The following is a 12628-nucleotide window of genomic DNA, read 5'->3' on the forward strand; positions in this document are numbered from 1 at the left end:
TGAAGTTAGTGATAGGTTGAAGAGATGGGTTAGGGATGGGGTCGAGTGCACAAGTGGTGAGGTGTGATTTGGAGAGGAGACAAGTAAGGTCTCTTTCCGTGATATTGGGAAGGGAGGTTATGGGGGAAGAGCAATGGTGTGGCAAACAAAGGGATTGTGGTGGTTGGGCAGTAAAGACTTGCCCTGTTTGGTCAATCTTGTTTTTGAAGTGTGTGGCAAACTCCTCAGCAGAGATGACAGAGGTCGGAGGGGGAAGTGGAGGGCAGAGGAGAGAGTTAAAAGTGTTGAATAACTATTTGGGGTTGTAGGACAGGGAAAATATGAGGGTTGTGAAGTAGGCCTGTTTAGCAGAGGTGAGTGCTGATTTGAATGCGAGTGTTGCTACGCTGTTTAGTGAGGTTTTTATGCCAGGGTTGCCTATTGACTCGTCGTGCTTTGCCATGCATAAGAGGCAACCGAGTCAATAGCTGATGCGAGAGTGGCATTGTAGAAAGCAGTGGCGCAGTTTGTGTTGTGGAGTGAAGATATGGATGTCAGTGGTAGAATAGAGTCAGAGAGTTTGTGAGTGTCTAGATATACAAGGTTTCTGAGGGGGTGTGCTGGTTGCTGGACATGGGTGACAGGTGACGAGGACAGGGATGAGAAAGTGAGTAGATGATGGTCAGATAGGGGAAGGGGGGAGGTTGTGAGGTTAGATAGGGAGCAGAGTCGGATGAAGATGAGGTCTAGTGTGTGTCCGTCTGTGTGGGTGGCTGAGGAGGACCACTGAGTAAGTCCAAAGGATGAAGTAAGTGACAGGAGTTTGGGTGCTGTTGACTGGCATGTGTCAGTGGGGATGTTGAAATCGCCCATGATGATTGTGTGAATGTCAGCAGAGAGAAAGTAAAGAAGACAGGTGGCGAATTGGTCAATAAAGGCAGTGACCAAGCCTAGCGGTCGGTATATGACAGCCACTTGGAGGTTGGAGGGAGAGTAGATGAGGACAGAGTGGACTTCAAAAGAAGGGAGAATAAGGGAGGGTAGAGGGGGAGTAGGGCCAAAGGTGCAGATGTTAGAAAGGAGAAGACCCACTCCTCCACCATGTCTGTCAACAGGGCGAGGAGTGCGGGTGAAGTGCAAGCCATCGTAACACAGCGCAGCAGGGGAAGCAGTGTCGGAAGGTGTCGGGTAGAGTGGGAATAGGGCCAAAGGTGCAGTTGTTAGAAAGGAGAAGACCCACTCCTCCACCATGTCTGTCACCAGGGAGAGGAGTGCGGGTGAAGTGCAAGCCACCGTAACACAGCGCAGCAGAGGAGGCAGTGTCAGAAGGTGTCAGCCATGTCTCTGTGATGCCCAGGAAGGAGACTGCGAAAGGTAAAGAGGTCGTGGACAAAATGGAGCTTGTTGCAGACAGAGCGGGCATTCCAGGGTGCTCCAGAGAGAGGGAGCAGGGGGGTAGGCATCATGGGCACGGGTTTTACATAAGAGAGGTTGTGGTAGTTTGCAGTTGGTTTGAAGCGATAGGTGGGGGAATTGGTCGAAGGTACAAGCTGTGGGGGTCCAGGATTGGGAGATATGTCGCCAGCAGTGAGGAGAAGTAGAGAGAGGGAGAGCAGGTGGGAGAAGGAGAGTGTCCGGCTTGTGTTATGTTTTGGTAGGATAGACCTGAGGTTGAGGAGCAGGTCTGTAGATGAGGTCAGGTGGGGAGGTAAGAGGGAAGGAGAGATGATGATTTGGTTAGAGGGTGCTGGGGTTTGGGGATAGCGAAGCACAGTGTGAATGAGAAAGAGAATCTAAGTACAATTAGTAAATAGTTATTCGTACATTCTGGTCACTTCTGGCCCATTTCTGGCATATTTCATTTTTAGACCCTTAAAAAGCGACCCTTTAGAAACCAGACCCGTCTGTGCCAGACTTGGCTCACTTGATTTATGGAGCTCTGAACAGCACATGAGATGGCTCAGGTGTGCAGGAGCCGCAGGAAGACTGCTCACAAAAGCATGGGTGGAGGGGGGAGTAATTAGGACACAGAGGCTAAATGTATTCAGGAAACAGACAGTCAAGGACCAGTGTGTTTTGGGATCAAAGGATTGAGGTGATGAACGTGCAGATGGGATCAAACATACCAAGGACAGATAGAATGAAATTAGCAGGGATCAGTGGATACACAGCAGATATTGGATACAGGGAACATACCGGGAGACAGATAGATACAGTTTGGAAAAGACGGTCAGATATGCAGCGTGGGGCAGCATATAGCGAGTGCTACTTGACTCTTGGAGAACAAATTTTTTTAGAATAGTTTGCGGACTCCATATAAGGAGCCCCTAAGTGCAGAAGAGCAGAATCCCCCCTCAAGTGATCCCGTTTTGGAAATTACACCTATCTGGGAATTTATCTACAGGTATAGTGATTGATTTGACTCCATCAATGATTTTCAGAAACGAGCAGCAGTGGATGTTGCAAAGTGAAAATGCAAATATTCCATTATAGTGCCTGTGAAGACCCGGGGTCTTCCATGGGCGATATGCTACTCAGACAACACAGGGTGAGGGTAAAACAGCGTGGCAATACTTTACTGACCCACAAAGAGGACAATAAACACACAGAACAGTCCCAGCAAATACCTAAGATGGTACAACATTACACAGTCTCACCATTCCACTACGCCCGCCTGGGATAGAACAGCTGCGACTTTGGAAACTTCCAGGGCCAACTACCTCAACCAGTGGCTTCTCGCTTATGGCGGGTCCCCACAGAGAGAAGGTAGCGGTAAGCTTAGGAAGCTAGTAGTCCATCAAGGTACAAGGCCAGTTGACCTGAGGGTCCCACCCTGGCTTTTCCAAGAGTTTCTATGGGGCCAGATGACCAGTGGGTCCCAATCTGGCTTCTTTGAATGTCTCCATGGGTTCCAGGCGACCAGTGGGTCCCTCCCGGCAACTCCAAACAACATATCCATGGGGCCAAGTGACTTCATCATCCCAACCTGGTCTCCCCAAATGTATCCTTGTTCTCTGATTGTCAATGGAGCAGAGATCCGTATCTTTCCATTTAGGGATGATACCCTTATGCCGGAGTCATGTAGAATCCAAATCTATGTCTCTTTGAATGGAATTGCCATGCTACCCATCTACTGTCCTGAAGGATGTCTCTCATTCTCCTTTCTGATTCTCTGCTTCAAGACTAACTACTACAGAAGCACATGTCCCTTAAAAATAGCTACAGTTGTCTGTGCAAGTACACATTCACAGGTAAGGTGTTAGGGAGGGCATTGTTTGAGCTAATCAATTTACATAGTTGGTATCACAGGGGGGTCTTGTAAATAAACATCTAGTTGCCTTTTAGTGCAACATGTCTTTAGCATAGTAAACATCCTTGTTTCCAAACAAATAGAAGTTAATATTCAGGGTTATACAAATACTGGTCTGTTCTTATTGACCAGGCACATAAATACACAAACATTTACAAGTCAACACCAAGATAATAGTGTATTCATTTATATATTTTACTCACTTATATCGCGCCATTGATTCCACAGCGCTTTACAGACATTATGGGCACTGTCCCCATTGGGGCTCATAATATAAATTCCCTATCAGGATGTCTTTGGAATGTGGGAGGAAACCGGAGAACCTATAGGAAACCCAAGCAAACACGGGGAGAACATACAAACTATTTGCAGATGTTGTCCTTGGTGGGATTTGACCCCAGGGCCCCAGCGCTGCAAGGCTACAGTGCTAACCACTGAGCCACTGTGACTTAACAAATCTAATCATCTGGCTAATTAAAATTTTAAACTGTATCGTCACAGCGCCCATACGATGTAGTGCCCAGTACACAGTAGTGCCCGGTATACTGCAGTGCCTAGTACATTATGCTCAGCTCGAGCTTCTGGAGACAAGCAACCTGTAAATTAAGTGGGCTCTCCTTGCTACAATAATGCAAAACATGTGGACGCTAACTTGTGGTTTAAGCGTACTGTGGGGAACAGGAGGAGAGGATATTTAGATGAGCAGATTTTGCTGGATTTCATTAGGTGGGAGCCACGTCACATAATGTGGACACGCTATGTTTTTGTTAATATGATGAACCAGAGTGGGGACTTGTTTTTCGTGGGTTGAGTAGAAGCTTTTATTGGTGGCATTCTGGGGAACAAAACATTTTAGATCACATTTATCCTGCGCTCTACGCTGAGCACTTACATCAGGGTTTCCATCTAAATCTACAAAATACGTGATTCAGATGACACCCCCAAGGGATCCATTCACTATAATGTGGCAGCAGAGTTACTCTGGACACCGTCAGGCCTCTGTTCAGCTGTGTCCATCTTTTCAGAGATGCACAAAACTATGCTAACGGCTCTTCTACGCACGCTGAAAAAGACGGAGAATGCCAAATCCAGGTCAGACGGGGTCCACAATGCCTCCATCTGCCTCATTACAGGGAATCTTCTGCCAAAGGTTCTGTCTGGATCACAAGCTCAGTCATTTATATGGCAGCACGGGACTTGTGTAATTAAAATATGGAAGTAATATTAGAAGTTATATAATTAGGAAAATTAAGAATTTGATTCCTAAATCATCAAAAACAGGTGTGGAGGCGGCCCCGTTAGTCATCTGTGCGCATCCAGACTCTACAGGAGCAGCCGCGCCATCACCGGACTCTTCTGCTGTGATGTGGACAACGGATAAAGCTTCACTGCACCGGAGACTCCACACAATATCACACACCGGTCATCATCATCATCATCATCATCACAATCACACACCGGTCATCATCATCATCACACGCCGGACATCATCATCATCACACGCCACTAATCATAGTCACATGCCAATCATCATCGTCATACGCCGGTCATCATCATCACACGCCGCTAATCATAGTCACATGCCAATCATCATCGTCATACGCCAGTCATCATCATCACACGCCGGTCATTATTACATACCTGTGGAAACATCTACCGGAATCTCCTCCTTCCCGTCACTCACACACGGCTGATCCCTCCTCGTCATCGCTTCTTCTTCTGTCTCGTCCTTCACTTTATTCTTAGTCGGATCTTCCTCCTGATATATCAGATGTAACAATCAGCGCAATACAAGAAACCATCAAAATCTGTGACATCTATGACCTCGATCAGAAATGTCCCCCCATATACAGATCCGGTACAGGGCTCAGCACCGTCTACCTGATGACTCTCCGGGATGTTGTGATTCTCCTCTGGACAGTCCTGGGAATACAGAGGACGGGGACATCTCTCTGGTGGATTTCTTTTCATGCGTCCATCTGTAGGAAACACACAGTGATTATTATTATAGCGCCATTTATTCCATGGCGCTTTACATGTGAAATGGGGTATACATAGCAAAAACAAGTACAATAATCTTGAACACAATGTGACAGCGACTGGTACAGGAGGAGCGAGGACCCTGCCCGCGAGGGCTCACAATCTACAAGGGATGGGTGAGGATAGAGTAGGTGAGGGTAGAGCTGGTCATGCAGCGCTATTTGTGGAGTGGTGGTTACTGCAGGTTGTAGGCTTGTTGGAAGAGGTGGGTCTTCAGGCTCCTTTTGAAGGTTTCCATGGTCGAAGAGAGTCTGATGTGTTGGGGTAGAGAGTTCCAGAGTAGGGGGGGATGCACGGGAGAAATCTTGTATGCGATTGTGGGAGGAGGAGATAAGAGGGGAGTAGAGAAGGAGATCTTGTGAGGATCGGAGGTTGCGTGCGGGTATGTAACGGGAGACTAGGTCAGAGATATATGGAGGAGACAGGTTGTGGATGGCTTTGTATGTCATGGTTAGGGTTTTGAACTGGAGTCTCTGAGCAATGGTGAGCCAGTGAAGAGATTGACAGAGAGGAGAGGCCGGGGAATAGCGGGGGGGCAGGTGAATTAGTCGGGCAGCAGAGTTTAGGATAGATTGGAGGGGTGCGAGAGTGTTAGAGGGAAGGCCACAGAGCAAGAGGTTGCAGTAGTCGAGGCGGGAGATGATGAGGGCGTGCACTAGTGTTTTTGCAGATTCATGGTTGAGGAATGTGCGGATCCAGGAGATATTCTTGAGTTGAAGTCGGCAGGAAGTGGAAAGGGCTTGGATATGTGGTTTGAAGGAGAGATCAGAGTCCAGGGTTACTCCAAGGCAGCGAGCTTGAGGGACTGGGGAGAGTGGACAGCCATTGACATTGATAGATAGGTCAGTTGGGGGGGGGGGGTGAATGGGATGGCGGAAAGATGATGAATTCACTGATGGAATAGATTGTGTCATGTGATGAGATGACGGGAGTAGTAGTAGGTGACCAGAGAACAGATATGACAGTCTCCCCTTCTCACCCTGCTGATTGGTCCATGAATCCATCATCTCTTCTTCTTCATCGATAACCTCAATCTTATTACCAATCAGATCTTCACCCTAAAAATAAAAATGTAAGATGGGCTCAGGTCCCATCACTTCATGGGCAGATGTTGTGGGGACTTCAGTGTCATCTACCTGATGATCCTCCGGGATGTTGTGATTCTCCCCTGGACAGTCCTGGGGATACAGAGGATGGGGACATCTCTCTGGTGGATTTCTCCTCCTGGATCCATCTGTGGAGACACAGAGACTGAATACATGACCTGCCGTGTATCTGTCTATATACGAGACTCGTCTCTCAGAACCAGTAATTCTAGGTTTATGCATCAGGGAATAAATTACATTGTTGTGGTCCTCACCCCCGGTACAGAGGTCCCAGCACATTGTGGCCTCAACTATGAAGTGATAATCAGCGAGGCCAAAGCCTAATGCTCTGCAGAGAGGATGAGGACCCTGAGGAGAGGGACAGAGAAGACCCTCGTCAGTCAGATGGAGAAGCCGTACTAAGAAACACAACTTCTCCAAGTCTCGTCTCCACCAGGGACGGAACCACAGAGGAGCTGGAGAAAGCTCCACATTTCCATCTATCGGTTTCTTCTCTCCTAATTTACTGTATAGAGATTGAGGGAAGGACGGTGACCATTTACCAGTGATTGTATTTTGAGAGCCAAAAAGACACGAGTTAATGCGTTTTTATTCCTTTTTAAATAGACATAAATCTCTGCATCCACCTCGATATAAACACTAAAATAGGCAGCAAGTGCTGAAAAGTTCTGCGTTTGTCTCTGAAGGAGGAAAAAAGGGCACATGTACGGCTGACGGATGAAGTCACAGAACCTGGAAGGACGGTGTTGTGGGGAGCACCCGGTACACAGCGGTTAGTACCTATCGATGTGTAGAAAGGACAACTAGAGAGCAGGCACCGGGGTCATGGGCGCTTACTGATGCACACGGGGAGCCAAGGAGAGATTGTCTGGTCCGATGCCACAGAATCTGTTTAACCCAAAAAATATATTCAAAAAACAAAAAAACAAGTTTGGCATCGCTGTACCTGTTCTGACCTGGAAAATCGCCACAAGGTCGTTCTTACCGCCCAATAAATGCAGAGAAACAAAAAACAAAATATAAATGTGGAATTGGGTTTTGGTTTTTTTTCACTAACTGTCTCACCTCAGCTGGATTTTTTTTCCTGATTTCAGCACATTATATGGTAAAATGCACAATGTGTCCTGCGAAAAAACCACAAAACCTCAAACATCTGTGGATAGAAAATAGAAATGTTCTGGCTGATGGAAGAAGAGGAAAAAAAATGAAAAAAATGGAAATTTTCCCCAACAGGATGGGGTTGAAACATTGCTATTGACTCCTATGATTGCTGCCTCCTGTAGGTGGCGCTAGAGACCCCGTTCTCTGCATATCTTATTTCCCATGGGGCATTGCACGGCCTATAACTCTCCGTACTCAGAATCGCCGCTCTCCTCCAGGAGACACATTTCCCTTATAGAGAGGAGTGCGCGGTGATCCGACCTTCTCCTCCAGGAGAAACATTCCCCCTATAGAGAGGAGCGGTCGGTGGTCCGACCTTCTCCTCCAGTGCGGAAAGTTCTGTGCTTCTCCGCCGGCAGAGCGAGTGGTGAGTAGACGCGGGGGCCGAGAACTGCTGGAGCCTCCATGTCAGGCTCTGGGGGGTGATCGGCTCCACCATGCTCCATCTTCATGTCAGGACTCGTGTTTCGGGGTCTGAGGGACGGTCCGGTGCCGATATTTATCCAGGACTTTGTGCTCAGTACGGAGAAAGTGATTTGTCACAAAGAAGAAGAATGAACGGAGGAGACCAAGGAAGATCACACAAGTGTCAGCCAAGAGGGAGGAGCCGGACGCCAGACCACGACTGATGACGACATTGAGCCGGCACCGATTCTGAGGGACGGACGAGCGACAGTGGATTAGGGGGAAAATCACCAGTAAATTAACCCCGACTCTGCTGAGTAACAATCCACGACAGACTCAGGTACCGAAAGATCTCACAGGAGAGAAAGGACAGAAGCGCTGGGACATCTGCAGACAAAATGTGACCAATGCTCTAAGGAAGGTGAAAGATTCTGAAAGAAGCCGCCGAGGACGAAGACTCAAGACTGATGGAGACGACAGCGGAGAAACCGCGACTCACAGATCAGAAGAGAATAATCAGGGAATGAAAGCTGTGAGAAAATGTAGAGAAAACCAGAGCAAGTCTGGAGAAAAATCATCTATTATAGGACGAGGCCGAGAGACGTCATCACATCCACCGGAGCCAACAAGAGTCTCCTCTCACCTGGTGATGTCAGAGGCCGGAGCTCCTCCATCATCACCTCCTGGTACCGATCCTGGTGTCCTTCTAGATACTCCCACTCCTCCATGGAGAGATAGACAGCGACGTCCTGACACCTTATAGGAACCTGACAACAACGACACCGTCATCACCCAGAATCCTCCAGTGCCGTCCTGTATAATGTCCCAGCAGTCACCTCTCCGCTCATCACCCAGAATCCTCCAGTGCTGTCCTGTATAATGTCCCAGCAGTCACCTCTCCGGTCATCACCCAGAATCCTCCAGTGCCGTCCTGTATAATGTCCCAGCAGTCACCTCTCCGCTCATCACCCAGAATCCTCCAGTGCTGTCCTGTATAATGCCCCAGCAGTCACCTCTCCAGTCATCACCCAGAATCCTCCAGTGCTGTCCTGTATAATGTCCCAGCAGTCACCTCTCCGCTCATCACCCAGAATCCTCCAGTGCTGTCCTGTATAATGCCCCAGCAGTCACCTCTCCAGTCATCACCCAGAATCCTCCAGTGCCGTCCTGTATAATGTCCCAGCAGTCACACCTGTGCTCATCAACTAGAATCCTCCAGTGCCGTCCTGTATAATGTCCCAGCAGTCACCGCTCCGCTCATCACCCAGAATCCTCCAGTGCCGTCCTGTATAATGTCCCAGCAGTCAACTCTCCGCTCATCAACTAGAATCCTCCAGTGCCGTCCTGTATAATGTCCCAGCAGTCAACTCTCCGCTCATCACCCAGAATCCTCCAGTGCTGTCCTGTATAATGTCCCAGGAGTCACCTTTCCAGTCATCACCCAGAATCCTCCAGTGCTGTCCTGTATAATGTCCCAGCAGTCACCTCTCCGGTCATCACCCAGAATCCTCCAGTGCCGTCCTGTATAATGTCCCAGCAGTCACACCTCCGCTCATCAACTAGAATCCTCCAGTGCCGTCCTGTATAATGTCCCAGCAGTCACCTCTCCAGTCATCACCCAGAATCCTCCAGTGCTGTCCTGTATAATGTCCCAGCAGTCAACTCTCCGCTCATCAACTAGAATCCTCCAGTGCTGTCCTGTATAATGTCCCAGCAGTCACCTCTCCGCTCATCACCCAGAATCCTCCAGTGCTGTCCTGTATAATGTCCCAGCAGTCACCTCTCCGCTCATCACCAAGAATCCCCCAGTGCTGTCCTGTATAATGTCCCAGCAGTCACCTCTCCGCTCATCAACTAGAATCCTCCAGTGCCGTCCTGTATAATGTCCCAGCAGTCAACTCTCCGCTCATCACCAAGAATCCTTCAGTGCTGTCCATTATATTGTCCCAGCAGTCACCTCTCCGGTCATCACCCAGAATCCTCCAGTGTCGTCCTGTATAATGTCCCAGCAGTCACCTCTCCGGTCATCAACCAGAATCCTCCAGTGCCGTCCTGAATAATGTCCCAGCAGTCACCTCTCCGGTCATCACCCAGAATCCTCCAGTGCCGTCCTGAATAATGTCCCAGCAGTCACCTCTCCGGTCATCACCCAGAATCCTCCAGTGCTGTCCTGTATAATGTCCCATCAGTCATCACCCAGAATCCTCCAGTGCTGTCCTGTATAATATCCCAGCAGTCACTTCTCCACTCATCACCCAGAATCCTCCAGTGCTATCCTGTATAATGTCCCAGCAGTCACCTCTCCGGACATCACCCAGAATCCTCCAGTGCTGTCCTGTATAATGTCCCAGTAGTCACCTCTCCGGTCATCACCCAGAATCCTCCAGTGCTGTCCTGTATAATATCCCAGCAGTCACCTCTCCGGTCATCACCCAGAATCCTCCAGTGCTGTCCTGTGTAATGTCCTAGCTGTCACCTCTTCGGTCATCACCCAGAATCCTCCAGTGCTGTCCTGTATAATATCCCAGCAGTCACCTCTCCGGTCATCACCCAGAATCCTCCAGTGCTGTCCTGTATAATGTTCCAGCAGTCACCTCTCCGGTCATCACCCAGAATCCTCCAGTGCTGTGTTGTATAATATCCCAGCAGTCACCTCTCCGGTTATCACCCAGAATCCTCCAGTGCTGTCCTGTATAATGTTCCAGCAGTCACCTCTCCGCTCATCACCCAGAATCCTCCAGTGGTGTCCTGTATAATATCCCAGCAGTCACCTCTCCGGTCATCACCCAGAATCCTCCAGTGCTGTCCTGTATAATGTCCCAGCAGTCACCTCTCTGCTCATCACCCAGAATCCTCCAGTGCTGTCCTGTATAATGTCCCAGCAGTCACCTCTCCAGTCATCACCCAGAATCCTCCAGTGCTGTCCTGTATAATGTCCCAGCAGTCACCTCTCCGCTCAGCAGCTCAATCATCTTGTTGCTGAGCTCTAGGATCTTCTTCTTCCTCCTCTCATGTATCGGGGGGTGCGGGGGAGGCTCTGTGATGGGGTCCGGGCTCCGCCCTCCTGACTCCTGGAGATGGATGCTGGGAGTCACCCCCTCCCCCGGTGTCTTCCTCACTATTGTGTAATCCTGTGTATGGAGAGAGACACTTAGGGAGAAGAATTCCTTCCCGACTCCAGATCTGACAATCCGTAGAAATCCCGGGATCAATAACCGTCTCCAGTAATCTGGGGCCATAACCTGGAATATTATTACACTCAGGACAGACATCCAGGCCCCTCTACAGCTCTTATAGGGAATCCCCATGACAACTCCTCCTGGCAGAGAGCTGCACACAATCACTGCTCTTACAGTAAAGAATCCTTCTCTTCCTCCTCTGGATTTCCTCTTCCTGATGTCGGACTTGTTCCATAACACAATAAAGCTGATAGAAATGTAGAGGAGTTACCTCTCCGCTCAGCAGGGAGATGATCTCCAGGGTGAAGTGTAATAATCTTCTGGTGGTCTCGTCCTCGTCCATCCTCGGGGTCATTCAGGAGAAGGAGGGATGAGCACTGCATCAGCTGGAGGGATCTCGTCCTGTTGACGTCTTCATGATAAAGGAGAAGATGGAGATCACAGGGGACGATATAACGACAATCACTGAATTCTGCCCCAAATATCCGACATTTATCAGGAAGAATCTGGAGGAAAAGCCACAAACTCCACCGCGGCCTCCTCCGCCGACCTGACCGCTCATTATCAGCCTCGTAGGAGGTCGGTCACCGTAGTAACTACACCTCCAGCGGAGGATGGTCACCGTGGTAACTACACCTCCAGCGGGGGACGGTCACCGTGGTAAATAAACCTCCAGGGGAGGACGGTCACCGTGGTAACTAAACCTCCAGGGGAGGACGGCCATCGTGGTAACTAAACCTCCAGGGGAGGACGGCCATCGTGGTAACTAAACCTCCAGGGGAGGACGGCCATCGTGTTAACTAAACCTCCAGGGGAGGACGGTCACCGTGGTAACTAAACCTCCAGCAGAGGACGGTCCCCGTGGAAACTACACCACCAGCAGAAGACTGTCACCATGGTAACTACACCGCCAACAGGGGACGGTCACAGTGGTAACTACACCTCCAGCGGACGGTCACCGTGGTAACTACACCTCCAGCGGGGGACGGTCACCGTGGTAACTACACCTCCAGCGGGTGACGGTCACCGTGGTAACTACACCTTCAGCGGGGGGACGGTCACCGTGGTAACTACACTGCCAGCAGAGGACGGTCACCGTGGTTACTCCACCTCCAGCGGGGGCGGTCACCGTGGTAACTCCACCTCCAGCGGGGGACGGTCACCGTGGTAACTACACCTCCAGCGGGGGCGGTCACCGTGGTAACTACACCGCCAGTGGGGGAAGGTCACCGTGGCAACTACACCTCCAGCGGAGGACGGTCACCGTGGTAACTACACCGCCAGTGGAGGACGGTCACCGTGGTAACTACACCTCCAGCAGGGGTCAGTCACCGTGGTAACTACACCTCCAGCGGGGGACGGTCACCGTGGTAACTCCACCTCCAGCGGGGGACGGTCACCGTGGTAACTCCACCTCCAGCGGGGGACGGTCACCGTGGTAACTCCAC

The sequence above is a fragment of the Phyllobates terribilis genome, unplaced genomic scaffold (genome assembly GCF_046119375.1).
Source record: "Phyllobates terribilis strain yellow unplaced genomic scaffold, ASM4611937v1 Scaffold_291__1_contigs__length_2406647, whole genome shotgun sequence".
Taxonomy (NCBI): Eukaryota; Metazoa; Chordata; class Amphibia; order Anura; family Dendrobatidae; genus Phyllobates; species Phyllobates terribilis.